The 19,570-nt window shown below is 42.6% G+C and overlaps 1 protein-coding gene across 1 annotated transcript in view; it reads right to left on the bottom strand.

Annotated features, from left to right (window-relative positions):
- Positions 1–16,515, bottom strand: part of STON2 (stonin 2) — a 78,753-nt gene extending 62,238 nt beyond the window's left edge. The window contains exon 1 of the mRNA XM_065635100.1: positions 16,440–16,515. The gene's annotated coding sequence lies outside the window, so the exon portion shown is untranslated. The remainder of the gene's footprint in view (positions 1–16,439) is intronic.
- Positions 16,516–19,570: the final 3,055 nt, after the last annotated feature.

Genomic DNA, 19,570 nt, shown 5'->3' with positions numbered 1-19,570 from the left:
AGTCTTCTTTTCCTAAACAACTGAAGACTGACCTCTCTTTTCTCCTGGAAAAGTCCTGATGGAAGCATGAAATGACAGGAAATGAAAAAAGAATCTTGCTCTTAATGCATAGAGACTCCAGTAGAGCTCATTTTTTTTCCCTCCTTTTTTAATGTCAAGGGAAAAAAAAGCCATGAAAGAAGGCAAGAAAATGTACTGTTTCAGCTGTGAAGACATGTGGGAGAATTACACCATTATTTTAGGATGGACTTTCTCTTTTACCCTACTGCCCTGGGACACGTACACTTTTCTAAAGTCACTGAGTACCAGATAGCAAAACTTAAACACCTTAAAATAGCTAGGGAGCCCCATGAACCCAGAAAAGCATCCACGTACTGTGCAGTGCAGCATAAAGCTCTAACTATGCAAGTTCCCCACGGCTGACATTTTCTACAGCCTTCCCAGTTTGGTAGATGAAAGAGACTGTGTTGACTTATCAAGGTTATTACAACTTTTAGACAAGCAGCCCAAAAGAGAGGAAAGTCAGCCTGTGTATATCATAGTGTTAAAGATTCTCAGAATAGAAGCACTCTTGAGGATGCATATGTTAGAATGAAAAGAAAACCATTCAACAGACAGAATTTTGCATTCTCCCAGCTTTCACAAGAAAGCATTAATCGCACCTTGACCTAAATGCCTGTGCAGAATTACGAATTATGTACAGCTAACTCCTGTGCAGTCTATGTGGAAAGGATACAACTTCATCACCAAATTATTTTTCACCTCTTTTCAGTTTCCTTCTTAGAAAAAATGCCCAAGCCAGCCCTACTGTGAACCAAGGACCCTTGGCCAGCACAACACCAAAACTGCTGTGCGTTCACTTAACACAATGATGCTGAAATTTGCAAAACTTCTACAGAGATACATGTCACCAGGGGAACCATTTGACACAGTGGAAAAAAACGAACCCTCTCTGTAGCAAAGCAATCAGCACCCACTCTTTAAACCATGCAGCAAATACTCTTAAGTTTTTCTCCCTGTCTTCAGACTTCTCAAACATCTATAGCTATTTCTAGATAAATGGATTTTGGAGCCTTGAAGGACTAAGGGAACAAATGGCCCCTCTACACTCCAAGTGAGCTACAGTTAAGCAAAAGTTTATGCTGTACAGGCCAAGCAAAAGGAGATAGAAACACATTTACTGGAACAAGGTAGAATCATAGAATAGTTTGGGTTGGAAGGGATACTCAAAGGTCATCTAGTCCAACCCCCCTGCAATGAGCAGGGACATCTACAACTAGATCAGGTTGCTCAGAGCCCCATCCAGCCTGGCCTTGAATGTTTCCAGGGATGGGGCATCTACCACTTCTCTGGGCAACCTGTGCCCATGTTTCACCACTCTCATCGTAAAATATTTTTTCCTTACATCTAGTTTAAATCTCCCCTCTTTTAGTTTAAAACCATTACTCCCTGTCTTGTTGCCAAAGGCCCTGCTAAGATGTCTGTCCTCATCTTTCTTATAGGCCCCTTTTAAGTACTGAAAGGCTGCAATGAGGTCTCCCCAGAGCCTTCTCTTCTCCAGGCTGAACAACCCCAACTCTCTCAGCCTGTCCTCACAGCAGAGCTGTTCCAGCCCTCTGATCATTTTTGTGGACTCCTCTGGACCCTCTCCAACAGCTCCACGCCTTTTCTGTGCTGAGGGCTCCCAGGTACTCTCAGGCCAGGCCAGCATTACACCTCTCTACATGAATGGGATTTGTATCAGTTAGATTTTGTTACTTCTGGATTTGTGTTATTATGTGCATTAAGCTTTTGGTGCTAAATTAGGTTAAAAACAAAACAAAAGTTAACTAATTTATCAGATCTCTGCTAAAAAAAATGTGAATCAAGTTTGTTTGTTACTATTACACAGTAAATACAAGGTAAAGCAGATGTTATGCATGCTGACCCAAATGATCCTTACCATCAATTCTAGTGTAGTGATTTGACCATGAGGCAACAAAACCCTAAGAAGCTGAAATTTCTGCTTGAGGTGTCTCTTTTTTACGTTACATTTTCACAGTGGGACATGTCCTTTCCAAAGGGCACAGATCACTGAGCCAGAACAAAACTCCTCCTTATGTTTTGATCAACCACATTACATAAACCTTTCCTAAAACTAATGAAGGTTCATTCTAAAACGACAACACTACTTTGATAACTAGAAACGTTCTCTCATTTCAAATCTATGTAAACTCAGTTTACAGCCATTTCTTGTGACATGCTTACCTGCCTATCTCCCCTTTTGTACAACTCCACTCTACCAAAATATCATCATCCCTCACCCTTTATTTTGCTAAGCAAAAACCATATATTTTAGCAAGTGACATAATTTTCCGCTGCCAGAAACATCATACCCGGCACCCTGTACAGTGACCCCTCACTTTAGGTGGGACTTTTTGCACACCACGTGAGTACAAACACCAACAGTAGTAATGGTTCATAGCACTACGGAGACACTTTAGAAATAACTGCAATGGAATGGTGTTTTTGTAAAAATATCATTCCAAGTATTTAATTACTCATATGTTTGGACAGCAAATTTGAACATTGTTTCTCAGGACATTTCAACTCTGCTCAAAAGAAACAGCTTAGCACAGTTAATCATTTTAAGCACTAAGGGGCATTTCTCCAATTGCTTCAAGTTACATACATACGATGCATGCTGCAGTAGGCTTTATAACCACTAGCCACAGCTACCAGATTACAGTTACATGGAAAAATAGAAGAAGAATAAAAATAGAATAAAAACTGAGAGGATTAAATTCAAGTTTTGTTTTGCAAAGGTAACATCGACAGCAAGTTTGTGCTAAATTTATAGACTCTCTAAGTATATTGCCTTACATGGCAGCACCACTGAAAAAATCCCATAATCTATACAGTGATACTGTTTTTCTTGCTTATACATTCCCTTACAATCCCAGGGACCTAAACATTAATTTGTTACTGTACTTTGCATTTGGTTATTGTAGGAGATCACGGACGGGAAAACGAGACAAGCTGTTAAGTTCCATGTAGCAGAAAAAGAAGCTAAGCCAAAGGGACAGTAAAAATGGAAAGACTGACCATGGCTTTTGTTGTAACAATCAAGTTTCACTAACACCAGGAAAGTCTCAAGGAAAAATATGCAATTTTATCTTGATCACGTGTTTGGCAAACCTGTACAGACAAAACAATTCTAGTAGCTCAAACTGAAGAATGATTGCTGCCTTGGGCAAATTTCCAAGTGAGAGAGAGAGCTCACAGCTCTTTCTCTCAACTTGGCCTGTAACAAGCACTGACCATCAGCACATCATGACCTGAATAATAAACAAACTCCAAACTGGAAATCTGCTCTCAAGCATAAAAAGTCCCAAGTACTTCAGGGTTCCACAGCAAAAGCAAAACCCAGTGACAAACAACAGGGAAAAAAAATAAACCAAACCAAAATGAAAACACAAACCAAAAAACCAACCACCCACAAAAAACCCAAAACACAAAAATAAAACCATAACAAAACCCCCACAAAAAATCCAAACCCAACAACAAAACCAAAACAAAAACATCAAGAAAAACCCACAAAACTTGAGAAAACCAAGGAAACAATGGAATTTGACTTGTATTTTATTATTATTACTTCAACAAAGTCACTGCACCAGCCTCTGCCTAAATGCCAGAGGAAAGATTACCTTATGAATGACCCAGATGATGACAGGAATAAAGTCATATTTGATTATTCAATTATTGCATTCCTAATATTGAAAATCCTATTTTCTCTATATAAACAACTCCTCTGGCTTACAAACTGCCCTGAGAAGATCTCAGGTTACAGCAGGTTTTAGAACTTACATCAGTTTTATTTACTCTGTTTCATATGTGCTGTTACGTGAGCCCTGTGACTTCAGGTTTAGCTTAAGCAGCTCAGTCACTACCTGGTGCATGTAACACTGGTGTATATGAAAGCTCTCAACATGTACAGAAGAATCAGGGCTCAAAGGGAGCCCAAGTGAAGCACCCTTGTGAAGCTCCTGAAGCCTCTCTGGAAGGAGCGATGGCTTTGCCCATTACAGATTACACCCAAGTGAAGGATAACAACAGCCTTTGTAGTGCGTTGTCCTCAGAGCCTGGCCAAATCCACTTCATGCAACTTTAAGGTGGGTTGTTACTACTGTCTTCTGGCAATTTTGGGCAGAGATGAAGTGAGGCAAAGTGTGGTACTGAAGATCAATACAACCACCTGGCACATTGGACAACAGAAAAGTGGTGGGGGTCTCCTTGAGCACAGGACCCAGTGCAGCCACTCTAATTAACGGCCATATGCAATTACTGCAACAGATACGAAGCGATCTGTCTAAATCCACACAAGTCAGTGACAGAACTGGTGTTAAAGCTGAGGTGACCTGAGATGCCCTTATTTTCTCTAGGCCACACAAACCCGATCACCACACATAAAACCATGTCCCACAATCAGCTCGGCTTTGCTGGAAGCTCACGTTGTGTGACAGTCAGAAAAGAGAGGCTGTAGGGGATGCGTTGGTAAGAAAGTCACAGGCATCTCCCTCAGGAATACTTGCATCAAGGCTAATATCTGAAAGGTCAACAGCTGCTGTTTTCTCCACATTGCAATTCATCTGCCGCAGAAGCTTTTCTGCTTTCCAGAGAGAGAGAAAAAACACCTAAGCTGCTCTCCTGCAGGCAATACCAGGCTGTTCAGAAGGCAATGGTCCCTCTGCCTCTGCTGAGGCCATGCCTTAGAAATACTTCATGGGTTTCAGATGCCCCATAACGAGAGCTAATCAGACAAGAGACTATTTAGAGCAATTCAAAACCTGATACTGAAGGAAAATTGTACAGCCTCTTCCTTCTCTTGCTTGTACTCCCAAGAGCTTCAGAAATCTAGAAAGGCACTGTAGAAGAGCAGCAATACAGAAAAAGAATGGGAATCTATTTTTTTTTTTCTTATAATTAGAAGTAATGTATAACAGGCAGAAACTAAGGGAGCATGCCAGACAAAATGTTTGGCAGTGACAGGTCACATCCCAGTCACACTGGGAAAGTAGAAGCGCGATATTTCAGGACTCTAAATATAGCTTGCTGTGGGTCCACGATGCATTCACAGTGTAACTGAAGCCTCCAGTCACGTAATTGCATTAAAACTTGAAGGATATTTTCCCAAATTGCCAGCCTTCCAATGCAAACTAGAATCTGAGGTAAAGATCAGCCAAATACTTCTCTTACCACACTGCTTTAAAACCAAACTGGGAAAAGATCACAGGAAATAGGCAACAGGCCAATTTATTCAGCAGATCATTTGCACCTCTAAAATATGGGGTTTTTTTCCAGTCAGTATTGCACAAATAGGAGAAAAATAAGCAAAATGCTAATATAAGGGTTTGACTATCCATGGGTTAGGCTAATTCAGAATCTCTTTACGGATCAGGTTTTTATTTGTTCAATGAAATTCTGTGGGTAACAACAGTAGGCAATAAGAAATATAAATGCAGTTAGGGGGCATTGGTAGCATCCCCTTCGGAGAGCGTGGGTGCACAGCCCTTACTGCTCTTCCTGGTCTTCTGACGGCCTCCAGCAGGCAAAACCCCAGAGCAGCACCCTGATCCCAGAGCCTCCACACCCAACCATTACACGTCACAGACTTTCTCTGCTTCAGGATGGTGAATCTGCAATAGTCGCAACTATCGCACAGTGTAATGCTACAACAAATGATGGTCCAAATCCATAGTATGGGGAGGGAACTGGATTTAAAAACTGGTTTCTTCTTCTAAGTCTGAAAAAGTGAATCATACAAGAAACATGTTTTTCAGAAGAAAGCTCCCACTGAGCACTCTGGTTTGCACATCTGATATCAATGCTTTCATATATTCTTGCCTAAACTGTGCACAGACAAACTAGCCAGATGTATTCCATTCACCAAACCCTCCAAAAGCCATTGTACTTTATTTGCTGTTGTGAGGATTATCAAGGCATGGTCTTCAAGTTACCTCACTGATGTAAAACACATTATGTTCTATTATTAATCACCCTTGAACCAACTATGTCGTTGCAGCCCAACATCACTGAAGGCAGCAGCACTCAAGAGGCGAACACAGATCACAAAGCCCTGTCTGTACCTATCCTTCTTCTAAACTGGGACTAGTGACAAGTGAAACAGGGAAGTGAGTAAGCAATTGTAAATTTACTGGAATATTGTGCTGGATAAGAAACACTCTTCTGGTAAATGCACATCCTGACTTGTATGAAATGCCATCCTGTTCTGCCACGTACTAACATTCCAGCATATACCTTGCAACAAATTACTGGTTTACCAGTATTCATTGTTAAATTCAAAAAGTGATCCTACCTCCATTAGTAAAAGGAGAGCCAGCATAATTCTTCCTGCACCTCAGGGCTGGTTTCAATTGCACAAAGAAAGTCAGGGCTTTATCTTCTGAATTACAACTGAATTCATGCTATAGTTTATGCTAAAAGTGAGGTGAAAAAAACACGTATTGAAAATGGTGGGTATAATTAGTTGCCATCTATCAGTATCGGTTTATCTCATTTTGGACTATGAAAGCTGGGGGGGTGGGGGAAGCAGTGAAGCCTCAAACACTAGCCACATTCAAGACCAGGCAGAAACTGGATTCTGTAGACAGAGATGCTTCACTGGAGGCTGTATGCCTACAGAGAGGATGGGCATTCATCTAGCTGAGCTGTGAGTGTGCACAGAATGGGAGAACAGATTCAGACCGAGGGAAAAACATAGAATCTAACTGTGAAAGCATCAGGAGACAAGGACCATTGAAGAACTGATGCAGTCCTGAAAGAAAGCAAAGAAGTTTTCCTGTGCTGACTGTTGGCTGGAAAGGGAAATACGAACACTGAATAAGAAAGCCATCTTCTGTTCAAGCCTCCTCTGTATTTCCATATAGCTAAAAACTACATACATAAATAACTATACTGCTACGTAACATCTTTTATAACTTCTAAGCTGTATCGGCATCACCTTTCCAAGGAATAGAGTTTAAAAAGGGATTTTCATTATAAGGGAGATCCTGTTTGGTGGTTATATATCAAAACGACCCTGAAATGTGAGGCCGTCTCCCAGTTTAAGGAACTCCTCCTTGATTCTTTAAAGCGAGACAAAAACCAATACTCTGGAAGAGGTATCCCAGGGTACAAGTCTGTCCTGGCAGAAAACTCCTTGGATGATCCAACTGGTCTTTCCTCGTTTCTAGTGTCTGGAGAGCCAGTTAAGATTATGCAACTTAGTGTGATGCCAGGACACTGCGGCCCTTCAGGGCAACCCACAAATGCCACATTTGCTGTCACACTCTTATTTTAGACACTCTAAATATAGGCCCATTAGACTTGATGGTGCTGTTCATCTAGTGTGACTACCCCTGTTTCAAGAGAACGAAAATCAATTCTGGAAAAAAAAGATACTTGAGCAAAGACTGAATTTAAAGGGACTCAGTATTTTATACACTACTACCAAAAAGCCCCCTATATATAAAGTAGAAACAAAGATCTTGACAAGTCAAATTCATACACAGTACAAAATAGCGTTTGCATCACTATTGCCTAATAAATTTATGTTTCATTGTATTTTTATAATTGTCAAAACATGAAATAATACATGGTATACTAGCATGATGTGGAACAGAGGGTATGAGAAAATCCTGCATTTTTTTATGTTGTTTGGGTTTATTGGGTTTTTTGGCTTGTTTTTACTAACACAAACTAATAAGCAGTGTTAGTAAAAATAAAACATGTTTCGGGAGAGAAAAAAAGCTGCCGTTTTGTAGTATCTCCGTCAGCAGGTCCATACTTAGACGGTAGGGTCCATTAGGTGACAGCAGAGGTATCGTTCATTCCTCGGTGTTGCTCACTCACCTCTGGAAGTTTGCAGGGAACAGAGCACAAGAGGTGGATTTCCTCTAGGGCAAAAGGGTAGAGCCTTTTGCTGAAAATGAAGTTGAGAGTACTCTGTGCTCTGCTTTCTAACTACCGATGCTTTAGCATTGTCTGGTTTGGCGAGCAGCGGCTGCTCATCCTTACAGCACTGCCCCTTTGATGGGCAGCTGTGCCTGTGCGACAGCAGGTGACCTGCTGCCTGCCAGAAGGGGAAGCCAAGACATGCTGCCACCTATCTGCATGAGATCATGTAAGCGCCACAGGAGCACACGGTGAGAGGTGGATCCCTGTGGCATATGAAGCCACCAAACCACTCATATTTTATTAGACTCGGTATTTTGCTGAGGAAACTACGAGCGGATCCACTGCAAGTCTGAATACCAACAGAGGGAAGAAGGACCAGCTGCACCTCCTGGTCGATAGCATCAAATGTTTAATGCCAGCCTTGTATGGCTTCCATGAGATGCTCATCTTTTAATCTGACATAAAAGTCCAGTTACAAAGCATTCAGGGTGTTGACAAATATGCAGTATTATACACTGAAAGTCATCGGAATCAGCTCCCACAGTGCAGCACAGTCCCTGGTTTCACAGTGCTTAGAATGGCTCCAACAGTCATTGCACTGATGCATTTGTGAGGCTATCAGCCAGCAGATCATAAACCAGGATGCCTGGCTTAAGCCAGTGGTACACAGATGCGGTAGGTGTGTGTACTTGTATGTGGTATACACAGCAACTAAAACTAAACAAACTGCTATTTATAGGTACATGAAAAAATCTCCAGTTTTCACACAGAAATAGGAATGTGGTTTGATCTTTCAAAATTCCATGTTTTGAGGATGTAGAATAATTCAGTTGGCTACACCAAATCAATACTCTAAAAAAGAAAAAAAAAAAAAAAGAAAAACCTACAGTGAGACATTTAACTATTCTTTCCTTCTCAGACAACTGACTCCTCAGTTTCAAATACCAGACATCTGTTTTATCATTAAACCACGTGAAGTTTAGCTGCATTAGGTGATCAGCCATTCTGTATATCTAGCAGTATGTTCTATTTACCTACACTTCCAAATTACGCATGCAGAAGCTAAAAGATGAAAGTCGCATGGTAAGACGAGTGAAGTCAGGAACATACTCAGCTCTCAACTGGACTTCGGTAACACAGTATCTTGCCTCCCAAATATTTAGGCAAGAATTTCATTCATGTTACATTCCTGGGTGCTGTCTGACATTATGTAACCCAAAGGTAATTTTCTTTAAAGGAAGGTATCAGATCTGATTTATGCACGTCCTGGTTTGTGTTATTTGGGTGCTTTAGTAGAGTAACAGTGTTTAAAAAAAGTATGTATATATAAATATATATAAAACCAACCCCAAACTCCGTCGCCACTCAAGCCCCTAGAAGTGACAGGACTACTGCTGCCTTGAAGACTCTGGATTCTGGTCAGGAAAACAAAGCACAATAATCTTAATGAAGACTTCACTGACGTCATCGAGAAATCACTATAAAGCACTGCAGACATGGAGGTGGATGCTGGGCACTCAGATAATACCAGCAAGGCCTTTATTCATTAAAAGGTTTGGAATCTGCATGTTCTCCTCTACGTAGTCCCTCCTAGGTGCCACCGCTGGCAGTGCGGGGTGTTTGGCAGCCCAGCTGCTCGCTGACCTTGCTCCGGCTGTGGCCATGGAGGTAACGCAGCCAGGTCCCCCCACCTCCCCACCCAACCTCCCGCAGCCACCAGTGACCGTGGCCATTCCGCTCCTCAGCCCACGACACGTCTCGGTTGCACAGCACTATGATATGTGGAAATACCAGTTCCAGGCAACATCGACACAGCGCTGCAGCTCTCTTGCCAGCTTCGGGGAAGCTGAGTCCAGCCAACTTTTGGCAAAGACTGCCCCACCCAGTGGACCAGTTTTGAAAGTGGGATGCAGGCATGTAGATTTTAGAATATTTGAGATATTTACCTTCCTATTTTATTGAGGCACAGACCCTCAAAAGGAAGAGGACTCTCTGTTTCTGTCACCGGAACTGGCAGTGACGCACTGTGGTAGAACTGTAAATCTGACACCAGCATAATTCACAAAGACACAAACAAAAGCATGTTATAAGCTACCGAAAATTAGCAGAATTAGAAAAATTTCATTTTTTCAGGACAAAGTTCCTGAAAAAAGGGATTAAAACTTGAAAGTCAGTGGCTGTGTCAGTGTCACAGAAGAGCCTCGTGGCTGTCTGGAGCTGCAGCTCCCAAACGTCTGTGGCCACCCTCCATCAGTCTTAGCTCCAAGCGTTTTCAAATTGGATTGAATATAGGGAGCATTTGCATTTTTTTCTGGTAAAAGGCGAATGCTGGTGCCAAAATCTGAGCACACATGAAGTGTGGTAAACTAATACAGCTGCCTCCATTCAGAGAGACTTGAACAATGAAACTGCAGAGGTTGGAGATGACTGACTTAGGAAGGGAAAGCCCAGATCTGCCCAATCTATTCTACCTCGGTTTTACCCGCTTTGAGATTCTGGAACTGAATACCCCCCAAAATTCCATACACCTATCAGCTGAGAACTTATTCCTTACGCTGAACTCATGTACCTTATAATTTGAGAACGCACACATGATGTTGCCACCATATATAATTTTTATATATGCGATGTAATTTTTAGCCAGGTAAGTATCTGAACTCTGGTGAACTGGAACCATCAAGAGCATTTCTGGTGGTAAGTTTCTGTTCTCAGAAGCAGCTAGCAATTAAACAGCAACTAATCATTAAACTTCATATGCCAAATTCTTCCCCACAGCTGTTCCATTGAAGCTACTTCATTAGAAAATAAGCTGGCCTTGTGCTGTGGAGCTTGACCAGCTCAAGTTTCAGTTATGCAGCTAGGAATACTTTTTATCTTCAAAAATGCTTAGTAGCGCTTTTTCCATGTGTTTCCATCACCCAAACAACCACAAAACCACCATGCAGTTCTGCAAAATGGTACCTTCTGTTCACAAGAGGCCTCTGCTTTTGACGGAAAGGAAACAAAATTACTATATCGTGTACCCACTGCCACACCATCCCCATTTTCAAAAGTAAATTAAAGATAATTCATTTCATTTCACAGCTGGCAAACCCAAGAGCCCACAGACAGAATTAGTTTCTATAAATATTCGTATTTATAAATGCCAACTAAAACTTGGCCTAAAAGAGTGTAACAAAACAAGAAACACAAATCACCGCTTCTCTCCAACTCGCCAGGCAGGTCTGCTGCCCATGGACCAGGAGCTCCGCTTTCCATCTCAGCCCCAGAGCACACTGCCTGCTCCTTGAATATCAGCATAGTTTTGTACTACTAGAGCATCTTCATGGGACCCTGAAGCATCCTGGTCAGTTTTGTCCTCTGTTTCCAGCCAAAGGAAATGCACTGAGACAGTTCAGTTACCTTAATAAAGCAAGATGAATCACATCGCATTTAACTCTGGTCGCCCAGAGTTAGACATGTGAGATAGTCATCTGATGCTGTTTACAGTCAATAGAAGGAACACAACACCTCCAGAGGATCCTTCCTCTGATCTATTTTCAAACGAGGTGAACCCCCTTCCAGAAAGCCTGTGGCAACTAACTTAGGCTTGCATGTCTTTTTCATGCCTAAATTAGGGCAACTGAATCATGGCCAAAAGTAATATTGTACCAATACTCAATTTCCTCTTGCACTGATATACTGTCTTTGTGTAGATCAGTCTTGATCGCATGCGCACATACACACATTCACTTCCAGGACACTTTCCCAAGCTGCTTTCTGGCTCCCTCCTTCAACACTTCTAAGGCTGCTATTTGTTTCTTTTCAGGACTCTTTCCTAGGAGTTTCACTGAGTTCGTCTTTGCAGAGGGATATGTCTGCAACAAAGCTTAAAAGCCACATTTAATATTCAAGATAAATGACTTTCTACAATAAAGCACATTAGTAGGACCACAGTCTGTCTATCTCACCTTCCCCGTCATTATCAAACACAAAACAACTGCCTTACCCTGCAAAGAATGAACAAGAGGCACTTCAGCGGTGGTTTGATGCTCAGAGACTTAGTTCTCATTTCGTATGAATGTGCTTGAGGGATATGAGATGAACCCACCAAGCACTGATTTTAAAGTAAGGGCACAACTCACCAAGATGTTCATGTAGCACAACCTCTTCAGTAAATAAAAGTGTAAACTTCAAGAAAGTGTTGTACATATTTCTAGACATGTCACTGCAGTGGACTGATAAACTTCAGTATATCACCACTGAGAAAGTATTTTCAACATTTTAGGAAATATTTACTATCAGAAAATTACCTACTGAAGGACTTCCAGGATGGGTGAGGGCAAAAGCTCTTTAATTTTACGGCTCCCTTTCACCAACTGCATATCTACTGAATTGATGTTTGAGAAACCTATACATTTCAGTAACCATCTTCCGACAAGACTATTTTCTATTAATAAAGCACTGTTTGTTTCTATAGCTATCTAAGGGACACAGGCATTGATGTCTTCTCTTAACTTTTTTAACATTAGGCTATCATGTTTGTATTTTCCCTCACATTTTTCTGTAAATACACACCAAGGATTACGTTATACTTAAGTAACTGAAAACAAGTTGCTCCAGATGCTATATCCTAAGTTTAGACTAGCAAGCAGTGTAAAGCCTCACCAATAGGAGCAGAGCTGTAGAGTGAAATACTTGGCATTAAGGGCACAGCTTTCACACTACTTTGTGGCTTTTTACTTCCAATTATCTCTAATCTGACTCTGTGGACTGAATTTGCATTAGCACTTGGAGCACTTGAGTGCCTGGAGGTCTGGCTCAAAGAAACCAAACAAAATCAGTTTATGTGCTCTGCGATGCAAACTGAAGTGCAATAAGTGCAGATGATCAGGACATTCATTTCAAAGGTGCATTCCTGTCCTAACTAATCCACTAACATATTTGCAGCCATAGTTTTTCAGAAAAGAAGGGAACACCAATGCTTGTCCCTGGTATCTCCACAGGACCGCACTTTCCCAGGTTTTTCAATCTCGATCTCTGAAATTTTATACCCTTAAATTCTGGAAGAAATAGGACCTTCCACACTCTTCACCTTATTTGTACATTTAAAAGACAAACAGTGAAAACTGACCACAGAAGTCAAGAGGGCATTTTTAATCCCTACCTGGGAAGCAATCTTACCCATACAGACACCTTCAGATGGATCTCTGGCCCTATTTGAGATCTTGTCAAAACTTTCACTGTCTACAAGAAGCAAATATTTAACCCCTAATGTTTGCAGATGTATGAGCTGAGCTGTAAGGCTTCTAGTTGTACTTCCGAGGACTCAAATTCATCTGGTCACTGTTACAGCCATAGTCCTGAAGACAACACATGCTCATACCCAATGCATACAGAGATAGGCATTCCTTCCTTGAGGTTAACCACTTGTGAAGTTATTACATTCATTAGCAGAACTTGCAACCCTTTAAGAAACCATCCAGCATGGTTAGACTCCAAAGAAAATGCACTAAAAAGTCAGAGGACACAAAAAATCTGGTTTTGCCATTGAGTACTTTACAGATTTTTGGTTTTGTAATGCAACTAATAGTGCAGATAAATTGCCCAAGGATTGCCTTCTGAAGGCTCTTTCCTTGCTGACTGCAGAGACAGTTTAAGTGATTAGATTAGATACATCCAGCTTTTAGATGGCCAAGATCACATTAGGAGATTGCTTCTATCACATGAATCCTTATAGATCTATAGCTTATTTCCTGATGTTTTTTTTTTTCCTTCTACTTTCACAGAGAAAGCTAACATGTTGTCGAAAAGCTTCTGACTGAGGCCAAAACCTTTACTTTCTGCCTGCCCTTAGGAACAGGGCTTTTCAACAATTTAAAATTCTCTTATTTTGTTAACTGACTGGCAAAAAGCATTGACAGGCGCTCTGCACAAAGCCTCAGTGCAATACTTGGGTTAAAAGCTGCAGGAGGACGTGGTACTAACAGGAACAGAGGGTCAGAGCAGGAGAATCTACAAGCTGTGATCTTGTAGCTGCTGCCACCTTGGCAACTGCCTCGCTGACTGGAAAAGCCATCACTTCTACAAGGGCAACAGAAGCCTTGTAGAGCACAACATCTTGAGAGATTTGTAACACGCATAAATACCATTTCTCATCTTCATTTGCTGATGCCAGACTTGAGACAGCTGAAAATCAAGAACTCTATAAACATGATGTATTTAGCCCACTCACAATATGGTTTTAACCCCCACACAGTCTGGGTTTCTCAACCAGGCAACTGTACCAGCTGCTAGTTCTCAACAGGAAGGCTGGGAAGGCAGCACACCGAGGGCTCAAGATGGGGAGCTGGCCACTACTGAGATGTAGCTGTTGCTTTTTTACCTTGTGTCCCTTGGGCTGTTGCCTAAACCAACCTCAGAGCAGGGTATTAATTATACAACTGACGTAATGGGGTATCCAAGCAGCTCATATAAAGGAGAGACCTGCAGTTAAAGACCAAACTATGTTGTTAAGTCCTTAATGACAACTGAGGACGTGAATCATAACAGAGGATAACTAGTCAAAATTGCAATATAGTGCAACTTGTGAGAGAAAAAAAATGTGAACTTTTCTCTTACTGGAAAGTTTAATGGTCATGCTCGTGACAGTATTAATGTTTTAAAAATAATTTAAAAGCTACAGTTACAAAAGAGCAGCCACCACTAAAGTTGCCAGCTGTATTCCTATATCTATGGAAAACGGTACGTTAGGTCTGCTTGGGAGCTATTGCTACTTGCTTTGTACTTGAGATCTCCATAGGAATATAATGAAAAGCCTTTAATGTTATACAGAAACGTATACCTGAAATGTATACCTGAAAAAAAGCATGATATAACAGATTAAATGTAATTCATAGCAAATACCACTTTATGTTGTAATCAATCAAAAACTTATTGGAGAAGAGAGAAGCTAGCCATTTGGAAACTACAGACTCAGGAAAGTCCTATGCATTGCATAAACCCGTGTAATACATCTCACTGGAGACCAGGAAACTGCTCTTCAGGCTTATTTGTGATAACGCAAACTCCATTTGATAATATAAACCTGTTTATCTGGAAAATCTCAAGGCAAAGTCCAGATCTCACTTGCCTGTGTAACACAAGGTATGTTTCAGTCTTCTTGGCAGAGAAAACAAAAAGAGAAATCAGTCACATGCTACAGTTAGTGAACATAAGCATTTTGCAATCAACTGGTGGTTTGAAATTTACTTGCCCAAACTAGTAAGTTTACAAAACACACGTTTCACAGAAGACAAGAAGGATTCATAGCTGATTCACAAGAAAGCAAATGTTTGCCAAATTTCTGCCTTGACAATACTAAAAATGCCCTCAAGCCAATACTGTGAAGTTGTTCTAAGGATAATTCCCAGCGAAAGGCCCAACTAAGTACAGGAAGATGTTAGCTGTAAAGCATCACCTGCTTTAGTCAAGCAATCGAGCATTTTTTAAACTTGTTTCTCTCTGAAAAACTGAAGTCTCAAAAAGGATTAAACCATGGGACAAAAATCAGAAAAACTGCTTATGGCCAATTAGTCAACACAACAATTAACGAAAAATGGAGCTACAGTACAGAAAAGATATTAAACACGAGCTACACAAATGTGCAGGGAAGGGGCTGCCTGGTCATATATCAACACAAAAATCCACGCTGCATGGAAGCAGATAATTTGAGTTTTTTTAACCTATAATTTATGCAGTGTATTCAAGCGAGACGACAGAAAGACGAGTGGTGATTTCTCTTCGCCTTTCAATATCTTAACCACAGAAAAACATTTCAAAACCAGGACAATTCAGCAGACTCAAGAAAGGAAAAATCCAAAACATGAGTAATTGCACAGAGCAGCTGAGGGGTAGGTGGACACAAGCAGCTTCCACATGCTGCTGTTAATGACTCATTAACCCTTCCGCAGCCGCTGGTGCTCGCACGGGAACACAGAGCGCATTATCCAGCTAACAGAGGAGCGCACTCATTTGGGAGGAGATGGCTGGGGGGTTGCTAGGACGCCTGTCACAACCAGCCATCGTGGTAAACAGCCACGTTGAAACACGGTCCTGGTGGTTCCGGCTGGGAGCGGTGCCAAGAGCCCCGGCCAGGGACAGGGGCTGCAGGCCGGAGGGGAGACTTCAGCCCCGCCGGGGCTGCACCTGGGGACAGCCCCTCGGGCCGAGCCGCAGAGAAGGGAAAGCTGCAGCGAACGCACCGAGGGGAAGGCAGCAGCCCCGGCTCCGCCAGCAGGACCACCTGCCTTGGGCTCCGGTTTCCCCGGCTCCGCTTTCTGGGTGTCCCCAGCCCGCCGCCGCGCTGGCGCTGCCCGCACACGCGCTGCCCCTTCCCCGGCCGGCAGCGAGAGCGCGGGGACGCGCACCCTCCTCCCCGCGGGGGCCGGCCGGGCGGCCCCGGGCACGCAGCCCTCCCCGGCCCGCGCTCGCTGCCGGCCCCGCGGCCGCCCCCCCGCCCCGTCCCCGTCACCCCGCGGACATACCTGCCGCCGGCGGCCCGGGCGCTCCGCGGGGGAACGGTGCCGCCGCCCGCGCTGGCGGACAGCGCGCTGAGGGAGGCGGCGGCGGGGCGGCCCGGGCCCGCCCCCCGGGGGCAGCGGCAGCGCGGGGCCGCCGCCATTGGGCGCTCCCCGGCTGCTCGGGGGGGCCGCGGCACCGCATTGGCCGGGGCGCCCGGGCCGGGCCCGCCCCGCGGGGCCGCGCTGCTCCCGGTGCGAGCGGCAGCCGGCGGGGGCAGCTGCCGGTTCGGCCGCAGAGGGGACGCGGGCGAAGGGCTGGAACAGGCGGCTGTTTCCCTGTTCCCGGAATTAACGCGTTTAAATAGTTCCATGGCCTGTTTTTAAATACGATTCAAAGTCCACTCTCAACGCGGCTCCCTGGTTGAGGGGTAACCTCCTCTTACAGAAAAGCAAAAATTAATGTAAATGTGTAGGTAAAAAATGTAATACAATAAATCATTCTGATCAGAGTCATTCAACTGGCATTCTTAAACGGTTAAATGTGATGAGTTATTCTTAACTGACGATTCTGATACAAATTAATAAGTATCCCAATGCTTTTGCTAGACCCTGATGAATTTCACAGATCAGCAAATACCCCCCCCCACGTCATGTATTAATCGGGACTAATAAAGTTAACTGCCATACCAATGAACCGACTTGTTTTTAAGCTGTTAAGTTGTAGTAGTATTACAGACCTAATAATATAAATTAAAACACTAATCTTACTTCTGCCTTTCAAGATTTCAGATCGCAATTTGCATATGCAAATGTCTTTATGAAGGCTTTCATTTCTAACCCTATACCACAACTCCAAGGCTGCTAATGAAAGGCAAGTGATGGAAAAGGAAGAGGCGCCCCACGCCCAGCAAGGTGAGCGCCCTGGGTACCTGTGCGCCCAGCAGCGGGGTCAGGGCTCTGCAGAGCTGAGGAACTGACAAGACATCAAAGAGCTTCCCAGAAAATGGAATCTTGCAAACTGAGAAACGTTAATAACCTTAACATTTGCATTAAACGTTATCGTAACGGCTGTAATTAGTATCTGGGACTGGCTAAAAAAAAAAAAAAAAAGAAAAATATATTTTACACAAGTTTAACTCTTCTCCAGGTGAACTGACAGTTTTTAAAGTGCTCTTGTGAAACACAGGGCAAATCTCAACTAAAAGGTGCAAGGTAACCAGGCAATTATGAGAACTGATGTTACACTTGCCAGTTCGGCACATCTGGGTCACCTGATTTTGCCTTGAAAGAGCTTTCAAAGAAGTTTGGAGGTTTACCATGGGCACACGCTAGTCTGCGGACATGCATTAAAACGTACATCGCCTCTCAAAGGAAAAAATACAACCCCCTGCGATCCAGGGCTGGGGGCGGGGAACGTCCTCTGGCACAAAGCGTTGACACGAGTGCCGGCTAGAGGTGGCGGGGGGAAAATAACACCGAAAATAACACAACGCGAACATTTCCAAAGAGCATCTGCCGATCGTGCCGAGTCTTCTCCAGCAGTATGAAATAGCGACTTCCCAAACAAAACTAGTCAGGAAAAATGTGCTTAGTTGCACATAGCGCCCGCGGGCCAAGGCGGATTTAGGCTGGTAGCCACGCTCATGTACATGTGTGAAGGTTAACCACAGCAAGGACACTGGCTAGTTCTGCTCAGGTACAACTGGTGGGTTTTTTTTCTTCTCATAATTTATGAGCCAGAAGAACTACAGATTCGTTTTCTAATGATTTCCCTCTATCTTCCCCATCTTCGATAAATCCAGGATCCAGACACCATTGACCTCTGATGTACTGGCCTGGGAGAGACCCTGACTAGGGAAAGACTCCAAGGCCAGCAATCCTTTCCTGGTTTTGGTCAAGTCCTGAACACCTTCCCCCCTTTTTTTTTTCTTTTCCTCCTTTGTTTTCTGAACAACAGCATCAGGCTCAGCCATTAGTAACTTTTCACAGCTGTACTATGAGCCTGTAGTCAAAAAGGCAGCTACAAATGCAACCAAGAACAGTCCAACAGTGGCAGTGGTTGCCATGTCTTGCATTGCTCAAGTACACAGCATGAATTTCATCAATCAGGTTGTAATGAAGACTCGGCACCAGAAATATGTTATGTTTTCCTCTTTGCTGTCCTTTACCGATAGCCTTTAGATGGTTTAGAGGTTGATGAAAAGGATGTTTCTTCATTTAAAACTTAATTAAAGGAAAAAGGCTTGCATATAACATATTGCTTTTTTTAGCACTTTCACCTCTTTTATGTAGATTGATTAACAGGCTTAAGCTGGCTCTAGTACCAATTATTTTTTCAGATATTAAGCCAATTGAAGTTCCTGTATTCAATATCCTTTTAAAATAAGGGGAGGAGGGGAAAAGATGATTTAGGACATTTGATTCTCTTAAACTACTTATTCCATTGAAGCTACTACACCATCACCACAGCATTAGACAGCTCTGTTTAATGCCGCTATTCTATTTGGGTTTGTAAGAGATTTTACTTTTTTGTTTCCAAAATACTTTTACTAATAAGATCTAGAATGGAAGGACTGGCAGGTAACATACCTGTTACAGGTTCTTATGTTTTCCTAAGTGGGAGAACACTATTGGTCAGTCCTGAAGTGGTCACACAGCTGCACTAGGTGGCCCCTTGCAACTGGATCTATTACACCAGAAAATCAGAAACCAAATTATTCCATTTGAATAATTACACATAAAATTTCTGTTTGAAAACTGCTATTCATACAATAGAAACAGAACTGCTTTTCCCCTTGAATCAGGAGGAAAAAAAATAAAGTCAAACATACACCAGAGAGTCTGGTTTGCCTATTTCAAATAGTTTGGGTTTGAGGAACAAAGATTATGTCCTTCCATTTTCTAGAATATGACATAATGTTGCACACTAACCATAAAAATACACCATTTTATGGCTGGTATTCCAACCTCTGTTGAAAATATATTTATGATGAGACTCTACAGGGTTAGAACATGTGAGATCACAACTATAAACACATGTACCGAATAACTAAAGCTAGAATGATCCTGATTCTAATTTATTTTGAATATACATATCACCTGATTTTTTGTTCTTTCAACTTGGGAAATATTTTGTTTTTAATATTAGCAAATAT

This window comes from Caloenas nicobarica, chromosome 5 (genome assembly GCF_036013445.1).
Source record: "Caloenas nicobarica isolate bCalNic1 chromosome 5, bCalNic1.hap1, whole genome shotgun sequence".
NCBI classification, from domain to species: domain Eukaryota; kingdom Metazoa; phylum Chordata; class Aves; order Columbiformes; family Columbidae; genus Caloenas; species Caloenas nicobarica.
This window is presented reverse-complemented; position numbering and strand designations above follow the sequence as displayed.